We start from the raw sequence: 6,785 nt of genomic DNA, 5'->3' as shown, positions 1-6,785 counted from the left end.
GCTATCAGGCTCCTTCATCTTGTTCCACCTCAGGTCGTGGTATTTAGACACAGTACAGCCCACACTGAGGGTGTTTCTTAACTGCCTTAGTTTAATTAGTCTTTCCTGGGAGCCCTCAGGGGCACAGCCGGATGTACATGTCACTAATCTTGGAGGCATCTCTTAATCCAATCAAACTGATAATCACGATTAACCATCAGTGTCTATCCCTTGTAAAACAGAAAGCCAAACATCTCCTTAAGCCGTAACATTCCACCCTGCCCCCTGAGAAGTTCACACCTACTCTACAATGCAAACTGCATCCAATTCATCTGTAAGGGTCCACATCTCAACAGTTCGAAATTTCTCAAAAACCCAAGTTCAACGTCTTCTCTGAGACTCTTGGCTGTGTGCCTGTTTTATATTTTTTTATTTTTGTTTTTTTTAAGTACATATTCCTTCCTTTCTTCCTCCCTCCCTCCCTCTCTCCCTCCCTCCCTCCCTCCCTCCCTCCCTCTCTCCCTCCCTCCCTTCCTTCCTCTCTGTCTCTCTTTCTTTCTTTTTTCTTCTTTTTGTTTTTGTTTTATTTTGCTTTTCGAGACAGGGTTTCTCTGTGTAGCTTTGCGCCTTTCCTGGATCTCTCTCTGTAGACCAGGCTGGCCTCGAACTCACAGAGATCCGCCTGGCTCTGCCTCCCGAGTGCTGGGATTACAGGCGTGCGCCACCACCTATGTGTTTCTAACATACATTTACACAAATTAAAACTTCCTATTCTAAAAGGAAGGAATGGGGTTCAGAGACAGAAATGTGGAGCAGTGTCTCAGTCTGGTTGCCATGGTTGTGATAAGACACCAGGACAGAAAACAGTTTAGAGAGGAGAGAGTTTACTTGGCTTACAAGTCCCAGTACGAGCCCATCACGAAGGGAAGGAGTCTGGAGGCAGGAACTGAAGTGGACCCAAGGAGGAGAGCGACTTACTGGCTTGTTCCCCGTGGCTCACCTAGTCTGCTTCCTCATGCACCTTAGGACCACGTGCCCAGGGGTGGCACCGCCCACAGTGGGCCGGGTCTTCCCACATCCATCATCAGCCAAGAAAATGGCTCAGACACGCCTACAGGCCTACAGACTGATGGAGACAGTCTCTCCGCTGAGGTTCTCTTCCCAGATGACCCTTGTTTGTGTCACGTTGACAGAAAACACTAACCAGCACAAATGGGTTGAGAGCGAGACACATGTCCCACAAGGCACACATTAAATTCTGTAGTTCCATATCTAGCGCTTGGGGCCGATGTTGCCAGCGGCAGCCCATGTGGCTTATTCTCAGGCTGACTCTGCTCACTGCCTGTGGTTTTCATAGGTTTAGTTTTCTAAGACAGAATCTTAAATTGAAATACTGGCTGGGCTTGAACTTGTGGCGATCCTCCTGCCTCAATCTCTGTAGTCCTGGGATTACAGGTGTGAGACAAAACAAAATGGCTTTATTTTTTTTTCCCCTGAGTCATGAATGTCTCCTATTTTCTTTTTAACTTTTATGAAATATATGAGTGTGGGTGCCACAAAGGATGGAAGAAGAGGTCAGGTCCCCCGGAGTTAGAGTTACAGGTGGCTCTGAGCTGCCCGATGTGAATGTTGGGAAGTGAACTCTGCAATTGGCATTCATAACTACTGAACCATCTCTCCAGTCCCAAAAATATTCCATAAGATTCATAAAATAGCCAGGCGTGGTAGGGCAACCCTTTAATCCCAGCACTCAGGAGGCAGTGGCAGGCAGAGCTCTATGAATTCAAGGCCAGCCTGGTCTACATAGCAAGCTCCAGGACAGCTAGAACTACATAGAGAGACCCTGTCTCAAATAAACAAATAAACAATTAAACAAATAAATAAATACCCAAGATGTGTAAACTAAGGTAATAGGATTTTAAAACTATGTCAATTATGTTGAAATATGATTATAATATTTAAGATACAAATGTGTGTTATGTTAAATAAGAAGACCCAGTAACCACTGAGACATTAAAGGGACGAAGAGTGCTACTTACATTCGAGATATCCAGGCCACAGAGCGTCCATTAGTGACGAAATGGCCGCCCGTCACTCCTGTCACTCCTGTGTGCAGTGTGTACGTTTGTGATGTTTGGTGTCTTTCCACAAAGACACATTTAGCCACCCAGCATGTCAGTACTGAGACCCCACAGCAACCCTTCCCTGAGCACCACGGGCCTGCTCTCGTGTTCAGCAGCTGTTTGTGAAGTGCTTCTAAGGAAACGCCTTGAACTGTCGTCTAGGCGCAGAAGCTAATGCTCTCACAAAACTTACCTGTGCTTTCTTTGTTTTGGTTTTGAGAGCTGGAGATCGAACCTAGGGCCTCCTCCATGCTAGGTAAGCGTTCCAACACAAAGCTACACCTCCCACCTGTGGCACTTACACGTTTTAAATCCGTGCCCAGAGGCTGTGGACTACAATAGCATATCCTCTCAGGAGGGGCTGGCATGTTAGACAGAGAACGGGAGTGTTGCAATTTTCTGTGGTTGGTTGGGAAAGACCTCTTGTAAAAGACAGTGGCCCAGGAGTAAAGAGTTCTGTGTTCGATTCCAAACAGAACTGAGGAGGAATGGAGAAGGTAGCCACATGGATGCTCAGGGGCAGAGCAGGTGTAAGTAGAGGAAGAAGAGGCTGGGGAGGGGGTCGCCAGGGGAGGGAGAGAGGCTGAACGTCTGTCGCCAACAGTGATGGGGGAAATGGGTGGGAGATGTACTGAAGAAAGCTTACCCGTGTCTCTTTCTTGAAACGGTAAGGCAGACTTGAGCCAGCAAGTCCTCCATTGCCGTGAGGGGATTGCTGCAGTGGAGTGTTGTATCAGAGGAGCAGGGATTGTGCCAGCTCCCAGTACAAGAGAGGGAGCTGGCGGTGTGTCGTTGAGGAGCAGGATAAGGGTCTGTGGACTGAAAGTGACTGAGAGGAAACATCAGACATGTTCCTCAGCTTCCCGTCACTGTGACAAAATGCCTGAGAGAACCAGCTTATGGAGAGGAAAGGGCTATTCTGGGTCACAGCTCTGGAGGTCTTTGCTCATGCCTGACTTACTGTTTGGGGGTCTGTAACAGGGCAAAAGCACGTGGGAGCAGAAGAAGATGCCCACTTCATGGTGTCGAGGAAGCAAAGAGGAAGAGGAGGAGTTAGGGTACCAACATCCCCTTCGAGGACACGCACCCAGGACTTAACTCTCCAATTAAACCGGCCCCCCTAAAAGGGCCACCACGTCCCCCCCATGCTGGTTAGTTTTTTGTCGTTGTGACACAAACCAGGGTCATCTGGGAAGAGGGAACCTCAGCTGAGAAAATGCCTCATCAGATTGGCCCATAAGCAAGTCTGTGGGGGCATTGTCTTGATTGATGATTGATGTGGGAGAGTCCTCCCACTGTGAATGCTGAGCAGGTGGTCCGGAGTGCTGTAAAAATAAAAATCAGGCTGAGCAAGTCAGTAAACAACACGCTTCCACCGTCTCTGCCTCAGTGCGGGCCTCTCCTTCAGTGATGGTGTCACCTGAGATAAAAGAAACCCCTTCCCCACAAGTTGATTATGGTGTTGATCACAGTAGTTGTTAAAGATAATTGGAACGAACCAGAGTTCTAACTCTAAAGCTATCCCCAGTCTGCTTTTTGGCCCAGTGTCCCATCTGCTAGGAAACATGCTGAACACCCTTGGGCTAGGAAGCGCCTAGTGGTCTGGCTGATCTAGAGAAATCTCAGATCATCACCAGCCTCACTCCCAGGGGGCTAGGGGGAGAAGGGAGGTTATTGTGTGGGTCCTCGGTGCTCCTGACTCCGAGTGTCTGGTTTTCAGGAACTCTGCCCAGCTGTGTAGAGCAGAGGGTCAGGCCCGCAGCCGGGGCACATCGGGAGGTGGCTCCGGTGCCCTGCCTTGTCCTGGAGACAGAGCTAGCTATATGTGGCTTTAAAAAACAACCAAGGCAAACGCCGCCCCGGAGCCCCCTCCATCCTTTTAGCTTCTTTTCCCTAAGGAGGCGCTCACATGAGCCGGGGGTGGGCGGGGAGGCAACTCATCGCTGTGACTTTATCTGTCTCCTCCTCCTCCTCCTCCTCCTCCTCCTCCTCCTCCTCCTCCTCCTCCTCCTCCTCCTCCTCCAGCGGTACTGCCTGATGACAGAGTGTGGGCCACTGCGGTAGCAGCTCTTTCATAAACAAGCTGCCTTGGGCCTGGTGGAGAGAAATGGACCCTAAAAGACGATTTGTGGTTCGCGGCACTCAGGGCTTTAAAACCCTTCTTGGGTGGTCCGTGATGGAGAGTCGCCTGCAGGGGGCGCCTGTTGCGCCGAGTGGCCCTGAGACGGATGAAGGTGTCAGCGGGTCCACATCGGGAGAGGCGCAGGGAAAGGAGAGGCCAAGGGAAGGCGAAGGAGCTTTTTCTTGGTCCAGTGACGTTTCCTTGTGAGGCAGGAGCCCGACCCACTGGAGGAGCCCAGGCCTGGCTCGTTGCTTAGCCGTGTAACTCGATGTTGCTAAAATCCATCCAGGTGAAAATTTACAATCGAAGGCAGGTGGTACACAGGAAAGGGATTCTACTGAGCATCGTTGTTGAAATGGTTCGTGGCTAAGTGGAGGGGAACGTAGTCTCGCTCCCAAACGCAGAAGGGTACCAAACATTCCCCCGGGAAGAGAAGTGGATCTGTTGGGACGTTTACGTTTGGTCCAAGTCTGTTACTAATTTATTGCGTAGGTATTCGAGATAGTCAAAGTGGTTAGGATGGGTTTCCCATGAGTGCATTCTCTGTAGAGACTTAAGAACTCACGCTGTGAATCATATAGGCGCCATCCCAGAATTCTCTTCGTCTGAAACTCCTTGTGCACACATCTGCAATGTGTGGAAAGTGCCTCCTGCGGCTGTTTCACCGTTTCAATCGTTGCTGCCCTCTCCTACCCCAAAGGGAGGGGAAAGGCAGCCGTGATGAGACGTTGGGGGTTCTAGATGAGAGAGAGGGTGAACAAATAGAGACTTACTACCTGAAATCACATCCCAGGGGGGCTGACAAGAGCAAACCTGAGAAATGAATAAGTTCTGGCATCCTAGCTCTCAAAAAAAGACATTTTTTTAAAAACAAACTTTGCAATCTATTTTCTGAGCCTTTTCAGGGGAATTAAAATGGGCAATGAGACTGTAATCTTATTAAAATTAGAACAGTCAATAATAACCTATTTGCACTCTATCGACATCTAGATAAACGTGGCAAGGAATGAGAAATCTGTAACTGAGTAAAACAGCTCATAGGTGGCTGGGTTTTTTGTTTTTTTGTTTTTTCCTTTTTGGATACCATACTTGCAGCTTCTGCACGTACCGCGTGTGTCAGGAAAACCGGTTCATCACATTAACTCTCTACGTGCCTCGCCTGTTTAAAAGGGCGGGCCCCGTCAGTTTGGGTGATGCGCTTCATGAGAAGGCCAGCAGAGGGAGCTCAAGTTTGCTGCCTGAAGAAGCCAAGGTACATGAAGTACAAAAGGTGGACTGCAGGATTTCTTGGGCGTCTGGTGGCTGGAAAGGACCATGAGATGGGAGTGTGTGTGTGTGGGGGGTGTAAGGGAGTGGGGGATGGGGGTGGACACGGGGACGGGACACGGGACTGAGAACCGGAGGTTCGCTGGTAGGAACTGGAGAAAGGCAGGCCCAGCGCTCGCTGCTGGATTCCAGATTCTTGACTTTGTTTTTAGGTGTAGTTTGCTATTGCTTAGTAAATAACTAAGTGCTCAGCCCACCCTCTCAATTTGTCCTACTCCCTGGGGGTTCTTAAGCAATGACCACTTACAACCCACGGAATCATGAATGAACAGAGGAATATGGGCGTGGGCATGTACATCCATAGAGGAGGGTTGTGAGTGAATTAAGCCCCTATTAATCACGTGTTGTAAGGTAAAAAAATTCTGAATAGAGGCAGAGAGACGGGCCGGTGATATAGGCTAGCATACAGGCCTGCCTACCTGAGTTTCATACTTGGATCCATGAAATGACAGGAGAGAATGCCAGAGAGTTGGCCTCTGACCTCCACACCTGTGCCCTGTCTTATGTGCACACACACACACACACACACACACACACACACACACACACACACTCACTCACTACATATATATGGATTCTGGGGCTGGTGAGGTCACTCTTCAGGCAAAGGTACTTGCCACCAAGTCTGACAACTTTAGTTTGGCATTCTGAACCCACAGGGAGAGAACTGATTCTGAAAATTGAAAGTTGTCTCTGACCTACACACACACACACACCATGGCAACTGCACCCCCAATGTAAAAAGAATTCAAAGTAGGTAGCTTTTATTTTGAAATATATGCTAATTGCTTGCATCTTGTTTACCATGACTCACTGTATTAATTATATACTAGTGTTACAAAATAACCCTTGTTTTAAGACAACAAGCATCATCTTGAAGTTTTGTAGGTCACGATCCAGGGTGGTGTTAGCCAATGGTGTCAGCCCGGATTTCCCTTTCAGGAGGGTTCAGGGAAGCGCAGCTGCTTCTGCAATCATCACCATCGGATTGTCTGGGCTGGAGCAGCCGCTTCCAGGAAAATCTCAGCTCTTGGGAAGCTGAAGCAGGATTGCGGAGTTTGAGGTCAGCCTGGGCTACAGGGTGAATTCTAAAGAACACAGAACAAAACAGAAAGAGAAAAGAGAAAAAAGCATCCCAGAGACTTAGTTCTTAGGAGTGCAATTACTCATAGGATTAGCAAGCAATCTCTTGAGATGTGTGTGTGTGGGGGGCATGGCCTATCTTTTTTTTTTTA

Source organism: Peromyscus eremicus, chromosome 9 (assembly GCF_949786415.1).
Source record: "Peromyscus eremicus chromosome 9, PerEre_H2_v1, whole genome shotgun sequence".
NCBI lineage: Eukaryota > Metazoa > Chordata > Mammalia > Rodentia > Cricetidae > Peromyscus > Peromyscus eremicus.
This window is presented reverse-complemented; position numbering follows the sequence as displayed.